This window comes from Emydura macquarii, unplaced genomic scaffold (genome assembly GCF_026122565.2).
Source record: "Emydura macquarii macquarii isolate MOO-44397 ecotype Brisbane River unplaced genomic scaffold, CSIRO-AGI_Emac_v2 contig_2680, whole genome shotgun sequence".
NCBI classification, from domain to species: Eukaryota; Metazoa; Chordata; order Testudines; family Chelidae; genus Emydura; species Emydura macquarii.
Genome location: NW_027132817.1, coordinates 2,820,586 through 2,840,130, shown reverse-complemented (window position 1 = coordinate 2,840,130; position 19,545 = coordinate 2,820,586). Strand labels below are relative to the sequence as shown.

Genomic DNA, 19,545 nt, shown 5'->3' with positions numbered 1-19,545 from the left:
CTGCAGTTACATTTGTTCCTTCTTACTTCCCAACAACAACAAAACCCAGGACACGCACAAACACCAGATAACCAGAAAACGTATCAACAGCTCTGCAGCCTCTGCATCATCATCAGGATTGCAACAGTGCCCATACGTATAATATAGAAGCAAAATGGTGTCAGAGAGGAGTATGTGGTGTTAATTCCATCTTTATTGTTAAATAAAAACTCAACTTAAACCACTGCTCGATGCAAGTGACCTCTGGACCTATTCCACAGTATCTAATCTCACATTCCTAAATAAGGTCACAAATGGTTGACTCATTCCACCTACATACTGCTAATATCCTGGACCTCTTCCAGTGAGATTAAGCTCAAGACATGGAACAGTGGGATGATACTGGTGACATTGACAGATCTCTTCCCAGTCACGGACAAGGAGCATACTTCCATATTCATTGCTGGGCCTCTATGCAGTCAACCTGGAATCCTGTCATCCCTCCTTTGTCACATAAGCAGCAGTTAAGCAGGACTGTGCAGAGTTGTCTTCAATTATACTTCTCGGAACATATCCAGATGGTAGTGATGGGCACTATGAGCCTTCTCCTTCAGAGCTCTCATCTCCACAGTCTCACAGGGATCTAATCCTCCTCTATCCTGTTCAACACCAAAATGAAGCCACCAGGGGAGATCAAGCAAAGCGGACTTAACTGCCAGCAACATACAGATGACACCTATGGCAAGCATCACCAACTCAGCTTTTCAGGGTACTGGTTGAGATCAGGAACTGGAAGAAGCTAAATCCTGGAAAACTTAAGCAGACGCTGGTGCAGATATGGAAGCAAAGAACCTATCCTGGAATGGAGAGCAATATAACTGGGTGGCAAGGATCTATGAGGGTGCATAGATTTGCAAGGCTCTTCTGATGACATACCTCTTACTGATAAATACTACTGATTTCTTGTAGCAGCTGTTAACTCCATCCAGATATAAAAGGAGGGTATAGCCCTCTGGATCAAAGACTAGTGCCAGACACAGACAACTCCTGCCATAAAACTGACAAGACAGTCAACAGCCGATGTAAGGGACACAGCATCTACACAGATACTGCATCTCCCTAACTACATTGACATAAGCCATACACCTCACATGGAGGTGGAGTAGGACACTTATACTGGTGGGAGGGAGGCTGTCGGGTAGACACTGACATAAATAGGTTGACATAAATTGCCTTATGTCATCCTAACTGTGTAGTGTAGACCAGCCATGAGTTACCAATAAAGCTAAATCCCCAAAGGCAGGTTAAGTTTGTCACCTTCATTACAGTGTGTGTAGACTTTATGTGAAGCAGAGTGGGAATGTCACCTGTTTACAAGGTCTCTACAATTAGCTTGTTTAGAAAGTCTGCACCCTCAACATTCATTTGACCTAGAAACTACTCCTTTTTTCCTTTTACTCTCCCAGTCCTCTGTATCCATCTGTTTTCTCTTGTCTTAGACTGTAAACTCTCTGGGGTAAGGAATGTCACTTTCTTCTGTTTGTATAATGCCTTTCACAATGGGGTGCTGGTCCATGGCTGGTACTCCTGGGGACCACCATAATACAAACTATAATTACTTCTGATTATCAAATAGCCACAGTCCCAAGAAAACCCAAATCCAACTTTTCCATCTATAGTTGGCATAAGAACTGTACCCCTTTTGTTGGGTTCAGACTCAGCAATGGTGACCTGTGTATTTATGACTTTCAGTCCTGAATATTATAGTTTTTGTACCTAGGTAGGAAACTAATGACCTTAAGAAAGCTAAAATTAACTCAAAATATCATCTCATCTGCTTAGCAACAAAAGCCATGGGGAGTACATCACCTCAAAGATCTACCTTCTTCACTCATTATCAGCTGAATACCAAATTAAATTCACACCAAATGCTCAACCTAGAGGAACATCTCACCTTACATGAGCATGACTTCCAATGATAACCATATTCCAATAAAACAATTGTCAACCTCAAGATTGCACCTGATATGCAAGAGGCAGATCTCTCCTGGTGACAGACTCACCAAATCTGAAACTCACTCCTGTATGGTATCATATGGACCAAATACTTCGCAGTAAAATCAGATTCAGCCTAGTCTTCCCACAATACCATCTCAGCATCACAGGAAGACCAGCCCTTGACAGAGACATCTTTGTGTGTTCACTTTATACATTTTGGGAAGTGTTCAGATATCATAGTGATGACTGTCATAAGAAATTGACAGTTAGACAACTACATAAAAATAAAAGACACGTTAAATGTACTTAAGGATATTTAGAGTTCAGTCAGATCATCTCATCTTTATTCTTCTGGGTTTCAGACTGAAATTCAGTCTTCATTTCCACCTCATATCTCAAAATTGAAAAACACACTGAAGATACGGTTAGATTACCCACTAGTTTGAGAACCCTGGGTAATGTTGTGATAATGGACCCAAAAATGTATCCTAATCGTGAGCCTAATTGTGGGAAAGTGGATAAAAAATTATGAAGTTTTATAATAAACTACAACAGCAAATGTTGATGGGAAAAGGTACAAAAAGGAAACTGCAGTTTTGCCATGCTTATGTAAGACTATGACCAGAAAGAGTGAGCTAAAAGCAATGCCCTAAAGGAGCCCAACACTGGTATAAGTTCTCCACATTTTGGAGCAGCTGATAAAACCATGCTCTGTACCTGTGTTTTTCCAGACTTGAGGTTGCAAATGAAAGTCAACACTAGAGACAGAAGCTGCATTTTCTATTTTTACTATTCTTTTCAGTCCCCTACTGTGTGTGTTATTCTTGTTTTGCCTTCAAGGAAACGGGATCAGATTTCAAGAGCAGCAACAATAACACCTCATCTCAACTTCTTTTTCCCCAAAAGGACAGGTATTACCATCTTTAATACCAGCTAAAAGACTGTCAAATGGGCTTTTCCTTCTTATAACTCTTTATAGCTAAAGGGAGAGGAAACAGGGTATGTTGTTAAAATTAAAGCCTTATTCAATACTTTATATTACAAATGCTTTAACTGTTTTCCTTTTGTTCTGTATCTTCAATAAAAGATGTTTGATGGTGTAGCCCATAGGACTAGCCTGCTTGCTTGTATCATAGATATATATTTTTCTTATAGATTTAAGTATGATTGTTTAATTAATAGAGTTATAAATCTATATATATATTTGCTGTAATGCAAGACATCTTACAGGTCACATCCTGTATGAAACACAGCTAGCATGCATATATTTAGAACTTTACCCTAGATAAGTCAGGAGACATTAAACAGGGGAGGGGGATGTCACAGGTTATGCCCCAAGAAACTTTACAAGTACACGACAGAACCCACAAAGGGCCAAAAATAATAAAGGTGAGATAAAAAGACCACCTGGAAAGGATGTGGATACGTCAATAATATGCACGAACCTGCCAGCCTATAGAATATGTGTACCCCAATAGTTTGAAGGGTGGGAAATGGACTTAGGAGTAGGACCCATATTCTTGGGGTATAAAAAGGGGCAGATCGTAGTATTTGGTGCGATCGTCATCTACTCTTGCTTGAAGTTTCTTTAGTTTGTGTTAAGATTTTCATTCTTCATTTTATAGTCTTATTTGTAGTCTTAGTTTATAGCTCTTAGCTCTCTAGCAGTGCTTACTTCAACCCTCTATTCACGAGTTGAGGAACCAGACATCTCTCTCAACCAAATCATCAGGGAAGTGTGTGAGTATGTTAATCCAAATTATATCATAGAAATATATATACCATATGAGTCTCTAAAATTAAGATTGTATTATCCATTATCCATTTGATTGTTCATTTTCTCTATATCAATTATCTGTCTATCATTTTATGTTATCTTAATAAAACTTATAAAATTATACAAATTTGGTTATCATTAAGAATCTTCCTGTTGTACACCCCAGAGGTCCCTATATAATTCTTCTGGAGCCTGATTCAGGGACAAGAACCTTCTAATCCAAGCAATTGGCCTATAACCCTATTAAATAATTAATACACTGAAAATCAGGCTACAATGGTGTTCTTGCCATGGCTCTAAGCAGGCTGTAGTTTCTGAGTAACAAACACCAAATGTTTAACAGTTTAATGTTGCACAGTTTAAGGGTCATGTTAAGACCTCTGATTCTTTGGACCCATTTATTCCCTCTAAATTAATGGGATAATAATGCCACTTCACTTTAAAAAAAAAAAGTTATTTACAATAGGGTTTCATTCAGGTTTATGGTCCACCGAGATGGAGGGTCCGTGGTTTGATACCCCGGTAGCGAGAAAAGAGCAGCCGGATGAGGGAGAACCTTACACTGTTAGTTTATTTAAGCAGCACTCAAACTGTGAAAGTTACAAATCTTACGCTATCATTACAACACTCAGCTGCTGGGGATATAAATCAGGCGCTTACCACAATAAGGGAGGGGAAGACAATTACCCCCCTGTAAGCGGACTGCAACTAGGGAGCAAACCTGCCACACAGCACCCGCTGGATCCTCTATGGGTCTGCGGAGAGCTTTGGGGCTGGGCAGCACCCGGGGGGGGGTCCCAATATACTTTTTCCCCCCACTTCTAGCAATAAGCTCATTGGTTATGTCCCAATCCACTTGGGGATTGGATCCTAACATTTGTTATTCTCTCTGCTATTGGCACTTAGCTAGGGACCAATCCACTATAAGCTGTGGTTACTTATGTTTGTCTCTAGCTGCTCTATTTCAAGCTCATATCTAGGTCATGGTACGGTTAACATATTTCCTGAGTTTATGCCCAGATCATGAGGCACCTAGCTTTGCTTGGGAGGCCTACCTTTGCTCGTAGGGCCTAACTATTATTACTTATGCTAACTCAGGCCTAGCCTTGTCACTTTGCTATTATATCCACGTCACAATATTCTTCCGCTCCTTACAAGGTTCAATGGTAGTTCTGTGAATGAAGGGCTTACGGGATCAGGCCCTTAAGTAGCAATACTTTCTCAAGAAGAAACCATTTTTTTTATTAAGAAATAGCATCTTATTACTGAAGTGTCTTCAAATACTATTTTCCTTTTTGAAGTATGGCAGTAACGTTTTAAAATAATTTTTCAGTTTCGTGTGCTCAGACAGTTAAATGTAGGCATACAACACATGGTGTTGCTTATGATCAGCATGACATTTTTCTCAATACAGAATGGAAATGATTCACATAAAAAGCCTTAAAATTCACATACTCTACCTTACTGCAACTATGTTTGAACTGATAATTTAAAAGTAATGAGAATGGAACACAGATAGTAATTAGTTCCACAGAAGCTAATTTTTATAGTCAGTGATGGAAGAAAAATATAATAGCACTCATTTCATTCTAATGACGGGTTTAACCCAAAATATAATTTAATCAAAAACTTAACTAGCTAGTTCCCTTGGTAATTTATGCAAGCAAGGACAATCTGCTCAAGTCTAATGTTTATATATTAATTTTCATAATGTGTTACCATGGATAATTATTCTCATTTCCACAAATTTCACAGGGATCAAACTAACCACTTAATATATGCAGCATCTTTATAACACATTTAAAAATTCAGAAGGAAACAGTGCAACAGTAACAACATACCAAATGTCGGACTTCAATTTTCAGACAAGCATTTTAATTTACATTCATATCCATTTTTCTAAGCTTACAAATCAAATGACATCTTTCAGCAAGAAACCACAATCACAACAATTAGAATCACAACCAGAATCACAACAATAATAAACACAACCACTGCTCTGGTAGAACAAGGCTTGCTAATCTTCCATGAGTAAAAATGTACAGAGGCCTTCAAAGACTAAAGAGAAGTTATTTAGCAATAACTATAGTTCTTTGAGAGTTGCCTCTGGATTCACATTACCTGCCAATCTTGACTCTACCTCAGAGTTCTATGTAATATTAGGACTGTTGTCAGGAAGCAGGAACTGAGGCAATTGGGGAGGTGCACTCCCTTGTATACAGTAGTGCTGATACCTTTGTGCAACATCTCTCATGTACCTCCCAATGAACAAGGCTTTTCAAGGCAGTTCTACAGCTCAATAGCAGTGGTGCTATATCCCTCAAGCGGAAATGCATGGAACAAAGAAAAAGAGTTACTGGTAAGTAACCTCTCCTTTGCTGTACATGGAGAGACTGACATTTCTTCCTGCTGAGAAAGAATACAGGTATTTTATTTCTATATAAAAGGTCAGTTAAATTAGACCTCATAGTCCTTTCTCCTATTAACTCTACAGATGAACTCCTTCAAACATTAATGTATTATTATGTGTTATAAACAAGCCATAAGACTCTGAGGGATGATACCTTGCACATATTTAATCTCTATAGATATATAAAATAAGCATTTTTTACTTCTTCAAAAACACTACTTGCTGGATTCAACAATATCCATCTGACAAATTATCATTGCTACTCTGATTTTAAAATATTAGAAGTGTTATGTAATAAATGCTTATATCAGTGTTAATTTCTCTTGAGAACAGTAGTCTGTCTATTCCATTCTACAAAAAAGCCCATAAGGTGGTATGAAGTTATATATTAGCACATGTATAAATAACCTAAAAGTATGTATAAAAACACAAACCTGATTGCTTTTAAGCTGTGAAAACTTGATATAAATACAAACTCTGTATCCCAGAAAAAACACATGCTGCAATCAACAACACTCTAAGGTAAATATGGAGTTCTTATATACTAGTTAGTAAGCAAAAGCCAGATCTCAAATTTCCATTTTAAAATAATTTTAGAAGAAAACTACTTTCATACTAGGTAACAAATATCAAAAGACATTATTTATTTCAGTTGCAGGTTCAATGCTACATTCCTGTTACCAAAGGAAATGTTAACAGAAAATATTTAGGAATTATGCAGGGTGAAGTCTGCTTTGGCAATTAATTATCTATTTTAAAGATTAGCAAGAGTATGCTAAATTAAATACTGTCAACTAAGGTGCCATTGGGGACTGCACCATATCCCCTCAGAAATTAACTCAGAGCCCAGAATACAAAACATTCACCCACCTTTGAAGCTACTTCAGTTTTTAATCCACCCATTTTTGTGTATGTTTCTTCTTGTAACCATTACTGGAAATGTTATTTTGCTATTATTAACTGTTAACCAAACTGTAATTCTCTTTTACTCCCACTGGGAGAGAGTTTGGGTTTTCTTGTGGGTGGGAGGAGGGTGTTTTGTTTTTCTTCTTAAATTACAATAGTGGAACTATTATAGAATCATAGACATGTAAGACAGGAATGGACCTCAATAGGCCATCTAATCCAGTTCCCTGCATTCAAGACAGGACTAAGTAATAATTAGACCATTTCTGACAGGTTTTTGTTTTACCTGTTCTGAAAAACCTCCAATTATGCAGAGTCCACAACCTCCCTAGGCAATTTGTTCCGGTGCTTAACTACCCTGACAGGAAGTTTTTCCTAATGTCCAAACCCTCCTTGCTGAAGTTTAAGACTATTGCTTCTTGTACTATCCTCAGAGGTTAAGGAGAACAATTTTTCATCCTCCTCCTTGTAACAAGTTTTTATGTACTTGAAAACTGCTATCATGTCTCCTCCTCAGTTTTCTCTTCTCCAGACTAAACAAACCCAATTTTGTCAATCTTTCCTCAGAGGTCATGCTTTTTAGACCTTTACTCATTTTTTATGCTCTCCTCTGGACTTTCTCCAATTTGTTCACATCTTTCCTGATATTTGGTGCCCAGAACAGGACATAATACTCCATTTGAGGCTTTATCAACACAGAGTAGAGTGAAAGAATTACTTCTCGTGTCTTGCTTACAACACTCCTGCTGATACATCCCAGAACAATATTCTCTTTTTTTGCAAGTATTACACCGCTGACTCATATTTAGCTTGTGGTCCACGTAACCCCCAGATCTCTTTCTACACTTCCTTCCTACTCCTTCCTAGGCAGTCACTTTCCATTTTGTGTGTGTGCAATTGACTATTCCTAAGTGGAGTACTTTGCATTGAATTTCATTCTATTTACTTCAGACCATTTCTCCAGTTTGTCCAGATCATTCTCAATTTTAATCCTATCCTCCAAAGCACTGGCAACCCCTCCCAGCTGGATATCATTCTCAAACTTTGTAAGTATATTTTCTATACTATTATCTAAATCATTTATTACAATATTGAAGAGAACTGGACCCAGGACCTATCCATGCAGGACCTCACTCAATATCCCCCACAGCTAATCTGTGAACCACTGATAACTAATCTCTGGAAACAGTTTTCCAACCAGTTATGGACCCACCTTTTAGTAGCTCCATCTAGGCTATATTTCCCTAAATTGTTTATGAGAAGGTCATGCAAGACAGTATTAAAAGCATTACTAAAGTAAAGATATACCATATCTATGACTTCCCCCCATTAGGGTGACCAGATAATACGTGTGAAAAATCAAGACACTTTTTACAAGGCAGTGGGGTGCCTATAGAAAACAAAGCCCGTAATATCAAGATATCTGGTCACCCTATTCCATAGCCATAAGGCTTGTTACCCTGCCAAAGAAAGATATTAGGCTGGTTTGACATGATCTATTCTTGACAAATACATGTTGACTGTTACTTATCATCTTATTATCTTCTAGGTGTTTGCAAATTGATTGTTTGATTATTTGCTCCATTGTCTTTCTGGGTACTGAAGTTAAGCCGACTGGTCTAATTCCCCAGGTTGTCCTTATTCCCTTTTTTATAGATTGGCACTATATTTGCCCTCTTTCAGTCCTCTGGAATCTATCCTGTCTTCCATGATTTTTCAAAGATAATCACTAATGGTTTAGATATCCCCAGTCAGTTCCTTGGCTATTTTAGGATGTATTTCATCAGGCTGACTTGAAGACATCTAACTTATCTAAGTGATTTTTAACTTGTTCTTTCCTTATTTTAGCCTTAGATACTACCTCATTTTCACTGCCATTCAGTATGTTAGACATCCGATCACTACTAAACTTTTGGGTGAAAACAAAAAAAATAGGCACTTAGCACTTCAGCCATTTCCAGATTTTCTGTTATTGTCTCTCCCTATCCCAACTGTCATTGTATTTTTAGTCAGACTCTCTTTGGAATTATAGTTGTTTTTTAAATTAACAAAACAAATTAATATAACACTTTAGGTAAAGAGGTGGCACTAAATTCCCATTTTGCGGTTTTAGGCTTAATGAAAAGGAGTGGGGGATATAGATCATCTATTGATACATGTGACATCTGAGTCTACTGTGACTTCTTACAGACCTTTGAAAAAAGTAAGAAAACTCTCTTCCTTCAAAGTCACCTACACAGTCTCTCTTGGCAATCATGGCACACATTGCAATATGACTGAGTAATAAGGCAGTTACTACTTCTAATTCAATTGCTGCACTTTTGCTATCTCTGGGAAATTAGCTCCCTTGCTACAAAGGCAATGGAATTTAGTTTTGAGACTTTTGACAGAAAACCCAAGGTGTACTGTTATAAATTTGCAAGTAGAAATAGAGTGGAACTAATAGAAATATGTTGACGGAGTGGGGGAAAACTGAATTAGGCCTCAATCCTGCAATTGCCTCCATACAGGTGGACTTCTGCACCCACATGGATTGCTGTTACGTTCAGCAGGATTCCAGGCATGAGGTAGTGCTAGAGTTTGCGTGCACACAGTTTGCAGGATCTGGACTTTAGAGTACAAGCAATTCAGCAGTAGAGAGAACTCTATGTCAAAAAACAAAGTTTGGCTTTGGTCAGGGAAATAGTTTCATTTTGGTGTTACCCTGTAAATTTCTTGTTTGAAGAATAAGCTGTGCCCTAAAGAAAGGGCATGAACAGATTATGGGCCTGATGTTTAATCATTCCAGGGTTGGCAAAACAAGCCAACAGACCTAAAGATCTCATAAAAGATTACTCCTTTCACCCCCTACTCCCACAAAAATAATTCTAAAGTGGTAGATCAGACTACAGGAAAAAGTTTGGTATATCATACTGCAGAATAAAGATCTGCTGAAATTAATTTCTCAGGAAATGTATTGGGTAATCCAAATATTTTAGATAACCAGAAGGAAGAATCACAATTATAAAGAATGTTTTTTAACAATTAAACTGAACACAAAGGTGTGCTTCCCTCATTTAGATATCCCAGGAAGCCCCTTTGCTTTTCTGCCCACTATTCCAGCGAATCCCACAGGAGCCAACCTCTTTACTGCAGCTCTTCTAGCCTTATAGAGGAATCAGCTGAGCCCTTCCCAACTGGGTATGATAATACCTTCTACCAGGGCCAAACACCTGCATCTAAAAGGTCTTTGCCTCCAAGCAAAGTTGGCTGATCCCAAACCTCTGGTTCTTAAAGGGGAAGAGACTGTTACAAACATCCCCCATTGCAAGTTTTACTGTCTTTACCCTTCACCAGAGCAGTCTTTTCCATTTTAAGACAGTCACCTCCACATCCAGGATCCCATGCTTCTCATCCCTCTCTGCCATGCACTGGCTCTGTAGAAGGATTTCAGTAACAAATTTCATCATCACCTCCTCTGCTATCAACTGCTGCTGCTCAAAATTGCCTTCCTACAGACCAGTTCTTGCTTCCTTCATATAACTTGTGCCAAAACCACCCTCTTACAAAAACTCCACATTGCAGTTACTAGACCCATCAAAGGTTCAAAGTAGAAAATTTCTACTAAAGTCCATAGTGGGAAACTTCTGATGCTTAAATCTGAGTTATTCATTAAAGATTGCATCACTTTAGTTTTGTAAACTTGCAACACTTTGCTTTGTTAATTGTATTTATTATGTGGTTATGTTGGTGCAGAAAAATTAATTTTCCTTATAAAATTACTAGGGAATGTCTGTCTGAAAGTTCTGAGGGTGAATCATCTGCTGAATTTACTGACTCCACATTTTCTACATTATTATTTTCTAGAGTGGTTGAATTTTTTATATTTATTCATATCAGAATGCTAAAGAAATAGGTTTCTTATCAAAAAATGACCTGATATAATAGATTATTTTATGTTCCTTGAATCCCAAAGTTCTCTTGGCACCTGAATATTTACGGCAGATTTTTTTGTAATAAGCTTAGGAATTTTCTATTTAAACTATCATATTTGTTTCTTTGGAATCACGTCTTTCAACTATAATTAAGCTAATAATAAAAAAAGCATCCACTAGACTCAAGCGAATGAAGGAAAATAAAAAGCAGATGCACATATTTCAAAATAATCAACTGTATATATAAGCATAAGAGTACCCCAAAAAACTTCTTGGAGAACCCTATTCTTTAAGGATTCTTTGGACATTGTTAAAATGTAGATTAAATACACTGCTTTTAACACGAGGCTATAAAAATTGCCACAGTTTTCTACAATATAAAAGGATTTGGTCTTCCTCAATCATGTGCACAGTTGGAGACGTCATAAAACCTCTTCTGTACAATTTACTTTGTAAATGTTCCATGTACTAGTAATGATCTTTACTTTAAAAAAAAAAAAAAAAAAGAGAGAGATTCAGTTTTTTTCATACTATAGCACACTGAACAGCATGAGAAGAAAGAATATATTTTCAAATTAGAACATATGTGGCAAAGGGAAAGAGGAATCTTGGACAATAGAATTAAAGCAACTGTGCTGGGTTGTATATTAAAATGATCTATCTGTATCAAAATCTTGATTCCAGACTGTTTGCTATAGGAATAAATATATAAATATAAATAATATATATTTAAAATATTTAATATATATTAAAAAGTATAAATAATGCCCCAAAGAAATGGATTTAGTTTTCGATCCTTTCTTTGTTCTTTGATATCTCATCTTCCTTCAAGTTTCTGCTGCTGTCATTCAAAGAGTAATCATATAGCTACATCTGAAAACAATGAAGCATAGTAACAAGTATTTCCACTAGAAAGTATGTTGTCTAACTAAAAACAAAAATCCTCCTTTTAAAATCGTTGTATATATTTTGCTCTTATTTCATTACATGGTCAGCATCCATAGTTCCCTTTGATTTCTTACTTCCTGAACTGTTTTATAAAAAGGAGATATTTCATTCTAACTTTTCTTTTAAAAACAAGGAACTGACAAAGTTATCCATCAAGACTCAAACCAAACAAGAACAAGATGTAGAAGAATCTATGGGAGTGAGCATTTTTATTTGGAATAAGGTTTTTATATAAACACTATATTAAAAGAACATTATTAAGATTGCAAAGTCAACCACTCAAAAGATAAGAAATGCTATAATTAAAGTTTCCTGTGCAACCTTAATTTGGCTTCTTGGTGAGTATGCATTATGATACAGTCTTTAATTATATGATCATATGCTATTTTTTCCACAGGATTCTTGCCTCATTCAGTGCACAGGACATACAATGCTCACTGAATGTGTAGTTATTCAATATTTCATTTCATCCCCATCATTTAACGTATGGCCCAATGCATTATTTACCACACACCATTCAAACTTGCTCTGAATACAAAATTATTAATTTCCACATGGACTTCACGATAGTGCTGCCATCATAGAATTTTAATGCTTTACAAACATGAATTAATTTATTTTCACAACTCCGTAAGAAGGGATAGTACTATTATCCCCATTTTACACATGGGGAACTGAGGTACAGAGATTAAGCCAAAAATGTTAAAAGTGGGTGCCCAATTAGAGATGCTGATGGCCTGATTTTTCAGGGCACTTAGCATTATATAGAACTTTATAGGTGAAGAGCACAACTACCATAGACTTCATCTGCAGTTGTGAGTGCAAATCAGACACCTTTGTGTCTCAGGTTGGGTATATGGAAAGTGAGGACACTTGTGAAAACAGTGGACTCATCTGTGAAAATTTTGGTTTATATGACTTGCCCAACATCATACAGGAACTCTATAGCACAGGCAGGGATAGAATCAATTTCTACAGACTGCATTCAACATTATCTACAAAACTGTCCTTTCTCTTCTTGTAGTTCCCCCACCTCTTTCACCACATGCCTTCCAACTTCTGCAATAAATGAGACTGGAGTCTTCCAGACGACCTCATTAACTCATTAATTTAGTCCCTGAGCTCTGACCATCCTGCACACTGAATAAGGCAGGGATCCTGTGGGGGAAAAAATAGTAGGTGATCATTTAATTAAATGCATGCATCACAATACATGTCCACAAAGGGACCGAGTTAAGGTTGCACAAGCAATCTTAATTCTGGCATTTTCTAACTTTTGAGCAGTTGACTTGGCAACCTTAGTGTTCTTTTAACTTAGGTGTTTTGGGATGTAATTTCCTAAATTTTTTTAAAATTGAAGTTGAAAAAACAAAAATTTCATAATGACCCATATTCCCTGCATGGGTCATCAGCAGAGTTTGATCTTTAGATCCACAGAACAGTCCTCTATTATCTGAGCTAACAGAATAACTGCTAGCAATAGAAATCTTCGATGTGGACCTGCCACTACAGGGGGATGGACGAAGGACACTTTACCAGTGGGTAACTCAGTTATTTGCTAGAAAGAAAAGAAATACTGTGGGTATGTCTACACTGCCAGGGCTGCGTCAGGCTCCACGGATTGATGCAACAGGATTAACTGAGTGGGCAGCAGAGACCTGCACAATCGATTCCGGAAGTGCTGTCCAGCCAACGGAGTAAATTCACCTCCCTGAAAAGAGTAACACTGCTTCGACCAAAGGACGTTTCCTATCAACGCAGCGCAGTGGAGATGCCACAGTAACGGAACGTTAGTAAGTCGATGGAAGGTGTGCAAGTTTTAGTAGGTAGCTTGCACATCTCCCATGAATGCCACCAGCAGTGTAGACTAGGCCTGAGACTCAGGAAACTTGGGTTTTATTCCAGTTTCCAAAGGGAGTATGTTCTTGTGGTTACACACTCTTCTGCCCCCGCTCCTGCAGCTTCTCACTGTCCCGCTTCTACCTCCCCCCTCCTGCCCAACTCCTCCCTGGCCCTCCCCAACCTGGCTCCTGCTCCTGTTCCTAACCCTATTTTCTCAGAGCTCCTGCCCCTGTAGTCTTTCTCCCCCACTGCTCATTCCTTACCACTGTGAATCTGAATAAGGCAACTTCCTCTTTCTCTTCTACAATGCCTAGGTATCTTCAGTCAGAGTATTTAGATTGCAGGAGAGGTAGAAGTAGTCTCCCTTCTCTCATGTCTGATACACGTTGGCCCCTTGCAGCTGGCAGGAGCAATCACAGGGAAAGTCCTGCTCAGCCCTTGTAGCCTTGTGTTAGAGCACAATCAATGCAGATGGACTGCACATATTAAATATATAAGGATTTTTCTGGCTTTCTGAAATCATCAATATGATTTCAGGCCTGGAAGCAGTGTGAAGATAACATTCCTTGTTTAACCCTTTTTTGCTGAAAGAAAAGTTCATAAATACATACCAAGACCTCTATCAACTGACTCAAATGGGTCCCAGAGGGTTCCACATTTTTGTCACCACTCCTGTATTATTTATATATGAGCCTGCTGGAGATAATCACAAAATATTATGAGATGTCATAATAGCAATAGGCATATAAAACTTAGCTTTGTTTCCTTTTCATCATGTCTGGACAATGAAATTTCCTTCTTTTCCTAATTCTTGGCTAAGATATACTAAAGGAGAACGACCTAGCTAAGACTAAGTACAGAAAAGATATATGATACTGGCAAGATGGAAGTGACATGAACTGGCAAGGGTTGTGACTGTTTGCTTTATTTGTTTCACAATTTTGAGTATTTGGAGCCCCAATAACTTTTGGATTCAGAGACTGCATTGATGATCCACACTGTATTTTCATTTCTGGTTAGTTAACATGTTGCGGAATTTCCTTGATGATACAGAAATTGTTACAATCATCCATGCCACTGCAATTTCCAGGTGGACTATTAACAATAAGTTCTGTCAAGGATCACTCAGAGCTTTACTATGCTTGGAAATTTACCAACATAACTATTCCAGAATAGTTATTTCAGTATAAGCCAATGTGTGGATGCTTTTATTCTAGAATAAGAGTGCCTTTTTTCAGTATAGCTTAAGCCACTTCCAAAGGGGATTAACTAAATCAGAAACAACCACCACACTTATTCCAGAATAAAGTATCCACACAGGCTTTATACTAAAATAATTATTCAGGAATAGTTTTATGTCGTAAATTTTCAATACTAGATGAGCCCTTAAAAAGGATCACAGAGCACACCACCATCATCCTGCTTGTCATGTAGGCCTGTAACTTGGGTACCATCTTCAAGTCAGACCTCACCCTAGAAGAGATCCTAACAGCCAGACTATATCTAAAACTTGCAAATTCTTTTTGCATAACATCTCTAAGACATGACCTTTCTTATTCATCCACACAGCTAAACTCTTCCAGAGTTTCACCATCTCACATTTCATTTACTGCAATATCCTTTTCTCCAGCCTGGACAAATGCAATCTTGCTCCATTCATATCCATTCAGAATGCTGATGAAAAGATCATTTTCCTATACCACTGCTTTGACACGTCACTTTGCTCTTTGTATCTCTCTTATCAGAAGTGTCAATAGAGGAGGCTTACGAACAAATTGATAAATTAAAACAGTAATAAGCACCAGGATAAGATGGTATTCACCCAAGAGTTCTGAAGCAACTAAAAGATGAAATTATCATAGAATCATAGAATATTAGAGTTGGAAGGGACCTCAGGAGGTCATCTAGTCCAACCCCCTGCGCAAAGCAGGACTAACTTCAGCTATATCATCCCAGCCAGGGCTTTGTCAAGCCTCAGCTTAAAAACCTCTAAAGATGGAGATTCCACCACCTCTCTAGGTAACCCATTCCAGTGCTTCACCACCCTCCTAGTGAAAAACTTTTTCCTAATGTCCAACCTAGACCTCCCGCCCTGCAACTTGAGACCATTGCTCCTTGTTCTGTCATCTGCCACCACTGAGAACAGCCTCATCCATCCTCCCGGGAACCCCCTTTCAGGTAGTTAAAGGTCGCTATCAAATCCCCCCTCATTCTTCTCTTCTGCAGACTAAACAAGCCCAGTTCCTCAGCCTCTCTTCATAAGTCCTGTGCTCCAGCCCCCTAATCATTTTTGTTGCCCTCCGCTGGACTCTCTTCAACTTGTCCACATCCTTTTTGTAGTGGGGGGCCCAAAACTGGACACAATATTCTAAATGTGGCCTCACCAATGCTGAATAGAGGGGAATAATCACTTCCCATGGCCTGCTGACAATGCCCCTCCTAATGCAGCCCAATATGCTATTAGCCTTCTTGACAGCCAGGGCACACTGCTGACTCATATCCAGCTTTTTATCCACTGTTACCCCCAGGTCCTTTTCTGCAGAGCTGCTGCCTAGCTCATCGGTCCCCAGTCTATAGCTGTGCATGGGATTCTTCCGACCTAAGTGCAGGACTCTGCACTTTTCTTTGTTGAACCTCATTAGATTTCTTTTGGCCCAATCCTCCAGTTTGTTTAGGTCACTCTGTATCCTATCCCTACCTTCCAGGGTATCTACCACTCCCCCCAGCTTAGTGTCATCCGCAAACTTGCTGAGGGTGCAATCTACCCCATCCTCCAAATCATAAATGAAGATGTTGAACAAAACCGGCCCCAGGACCGATCCCTGGGGCACTCCGCTTGTGACCGGTTGCCAGCTAGACATGGAGCCATTGATCACTTCTCGTTGAGCCCTATGCTCTAGCCAGTTCTCTATCCATTTTATAGTCCATTCATCCAACCCATACTTCCTTAACTTGCTGATAAGAATACTGTGAGAGACAGTATCAAAAGCTTTGCTAAAGTCAAGGTATATCACATCCACCACTTTCCCTACATCCACAGAGCCAGTCACCTCATCATAGAAAGCAATCAGGTTGGTCAGGCATGACTTTCCCTTGGTGAAGCCGTGTTGACTGTTCCTGATCACCTTCCTCTCTTCCAAGTGCCTTAAAATGGATTCCTTAAGGACCTGCTCCATGATTTTTCCAGGGATTGAAGTGAGGCTGACCGGTCTGTAGTTCCTTGGATCCTCTTTCCTCCTTTTCTTGAAGATGGGCACTATATTTGCTTTTTTCCAGTCCTCAGGGACTTCCCCCTGTTGCCACGAGCTTTCAAAGATAATAGCCAATGGCTCTGAAATCACCTCAGCCAACTCCCTCAGCACCCTCGGGTGCATTGCATCCGGCCCCATGGACTTGTGCAGAACTACTAACTCTGGTATGTAGTCTATCATTTAAATTAGCTTCTGTACCAGGTGACTGAAGTATAGCTAATGTGACACCAATTTTTAAAAGAAAAGCTCCAGAGGCAATCATGGCAATTACAAGCTGGTAAGCTTAACTTCAGTAGCAGGCAAATTGGTTGAAACTTTAGTAAAGAACAGAATAATTAGACACAAAGATTAACATATTTTTTAGGGAAAACAACACGGCTTTTGTAAAGGTAAATCATGCTTCACCAATCTATTAGAATTCTTTGAGGGGGTCAACGAACATGTGGACAAAGGTGAGTGTACTTGGTCTTTCAGAAAGCCTTTGACAAAGTCCCACGCCAAAGGTTGTTAAGCAAAGTAGGCACTCATAGGATAACAAGAAAGTTCCTCTCATGGAACACTAACTGATTAAAAGTTAGGAAACAAAGGGTAGGAAGAAATGGTCAGTTTTCAGAATCAAGAGAGATAAATAGTGGTGTCCCCCAGGGACCAGTACTGTTCAACATATTCATAAATTATCTGGAAAAAGGGGTCAACAATGAGGTGGCAAAATTTGCAAATGATACAAAACTACTCAAGATAGTTAAGTCCAAAGCACACTGTGAAGAGTTACAAAGGGATCTCAGCAAAAACAACAAGACTCCTGTAGCACCTTAAAGACTAACAAATTTCTGCAGGCATAAGCTTTTGTGAACTAGAACAGATGAATGAAGTGGAAATCACAGATAGGAGGTATATATATACATCTAAGGGTAAGAAACAACAATGGGGAGGGCAAGTGCTAACAAAGTCAATTCAGTTATAGTAGATGAGGCCTATTCACAACCGTTGATCAGAAGGTGAGAATGTGTGAACAGTGGCAATTACTTCTTATAGTGAGATAACCATTCCAAGTCCCTATTCAGACCCACTCTGGTTGTCTCAAGTTTGCATATGAGTTCCAGCTCTGCAATTTCTTGCTGAAGTCTGTTTTTAGGGATCTCACTGAACTGGTGACTGGGCAACAAAATGGCAAATGAAATTCAATGTTGATAAATGCAAAGTAATGCACATCGAAAAACTATAATCCCAACAATACATATAAAATGATGGGGTCTAACTTATTTACCACTGCTCAATGTGAAAATGGGATCACATAATGGCGTCTGCAGCACCACATCCCTACCCCCTGCGGGACAAGGAAGTGGCCTGAGGAGGGTTGACTCAGCAACATGAACTACACGTATATGTCACCTTATATGGGAATGGCATAGGTTTAGGCCATATCATCCTATAGCAGGGGTGGGGAACGATACGGCCCGCGAAATCATTTGGTCTGGACCTGGCAAGGCAACCGCAGGGGGGAATTTGGCGGCGGTGCGGTTTTGCGGTGGCGGCGTGGTTCCGTGGGGGGGGCAGTGCCCGCCGCCAAAACCCTGCCGCCATTTGGCCCTTTTCGGCGGTGGGGGGGAATTCGGCGGCGGCGCGGTTTCATGGCGGCGGCGGCGGGGGGGAATTCGGCAGCGGACACTCAGCCGTCTTCCGCGTACCACCATCAGGCTAATTTTTAAGTTGATAATTTTGTATGGCCCACGAATGATGTTATAAATATCCAAATGGCCCTTGGCAGAAAAAAGGTTCCCCACCCCTGTCCTATAGGGAAGTGGCAAAAGTATAAGCCATGTCGCCTTACCGGTGCATGGTCAGCGAGTGCCCGGCGATGTGTAGGCCTCTGGTTGGCTGGAAGCCAAGTGATAACCTTAAAAGGTTATGTGGCAAATGATAGCCAATGGTCACCAAGGCATAGCAAACTGTTGCATGTGGAAAACTATAAAACCTGGATGCCAAGCAACAGTAGCCAGAGAGGAAGAAGGGTTACCTAACACCCAGCGTTAAAGCGTGTTAGTTCAGCGGGCTGACGCATTCTCACTAGTCTGCTTCGCTACGGATTGATCATCCGAAGTGACTCTCTCCCGTCTGCAGAGTCTAAGGCAAATGGTCGTATAAGTATTGGCCAACATGAGGTAGTATTGCTTAAGCTTTGTAAGTATAAACTAACTGTTATTTGTTGTTCGTATTGTAAACCCTCTTGGGAAACTCCATAGCTGGACACCCTAGTATCACAAAAGTGACAGCCATGCGTTGATCCTGTGAGATCAACAATGCAGAAGTCTTGGGTGGCACATTTTGTCCTTTCGTGCATGGAGTTTCCCTCAATCTTTACTGTCATTTGTTTAGAATAAAAATTTATTGATTAAGAAAAAACAAGCCTTGTCACTGTTTCTCTGACCTCCCATATCCTATAAACCGAACCTTATTCAGCACCTATTGGTTCCAACTTGACACTCAAGAAAGAGATCTTGGAGTAATGGTGGATAGTTC

General features: G+C 39.3%; 1 protein-coding gene across 4 annotated transcripts in view; it reads right to left on the bottom strand.

Annotated features, from left to right (window-relative positions):
- Positions 1-19,545, bottom strand: part of PRIM2 (DNA primase subunit 2) — a 294,044-nt gene that overhangs the window by 60,440 nt on the left and 214,059 nt on the right. The window lies entirely within an intron of this gene.